We start from the raw sequence: 1143 nt of genomic DNA on the forward strand, positions 1-1143 counted from the left end.
GACAGTCTCTTATTCTATGAAATAACTATTTTAGTTTGAATAATAGAAAAAGATAAAAACTTAACTGTCTGATCTTGCAAGCTAGCCATATAACGTCATGGACTAATGCTGATAATAATTCCCATATTCTTATGCCAAATGTTTGTTCCTTATGTATCAAAGATTACAAACTGTCTGTAACAATAACTCACACAGAGCCTTTTGTAAAATCTGCAGACAAAGAAGCTCGAAAGGTATAAATATGAAAAACTTCCTGTATGTGGGGCTCAGAGATTTGGAAGAGACACGTCCCTCTGGGCCACCGCAAGCAATAAACGACTTCTAATTAATTGGCTTATTAAGGCGTCTTGTATCTCACTCACTGATTTACTCATATGTTGAAGATGGGAGTGTAAAATGGTCTCTCCCTTTGGAAAAACAGTTTGTTTCTTATAAAAAGAAGCACACACCATAGGAGCCAGCAATTGCACTTCTGGGTATTAATCCAAGATAAATGAAAATGTATTTTCACAAACACACACAAGTATTCACAACACCTTTATTTATAATAGAATAAATTTGGAGATAGCCATAGACTACCAACAGATGAATGAATTAAAAAAAAATTTGGTATATTCAAAACATTATTTGTGCAAAAGAACCTGGGGACAAAATATAACACTGTAAGATGCCATTTATATTAAATTGTAGACCAGGCCAAACTAGTGTAATGCGATTGCCTTAGATGGGTTGGAATTGAGTAGAGAGGCAGGAGGGAATTTCTAGGATAGTTGGATTCCAGGTCTGGATTGTAGTAATGGTTACCCAGGTGAATACATTTGTCAAAATTCAAACTGTAGACTTCAAATGGGGGCATTTTATCACATGTAAATTATACCTCAATATTGACTAACAACAATTCATTTTCCAGTTGACAGTGTCACAATAAAAGAGATGTATGTGGTGAAGATTTGGTCCCAACCTTTTATTTACTTATTTATTTACTAGAGGCTGGATGCACGAAATTCGTGCAAGGGGCTTGGTACCTGTCCCTCTCCTATTACTGCCCCGCCCCCCCCCACTTCTGTGGCTTTGTCCAGAAGATTGTCTGGAAGGACGTCCAGTCTAATTAGCATATTATGCTTTTATTATTATAGACTAGAG

This window comes from Myotis davidii, unplaced genomic scaffold (genome assembly GCF_000327345.1).
Source record: "Myotis davidii unplaced genomic scaffold, ASM32734v1 scaffold1451, whole genome shotgun sequence".
NCBI lineage: Eukaryota > Metazoa > Chordata > Mammalia > Chiroptera > Vespertilionidae > Myotis > Myotis davidii.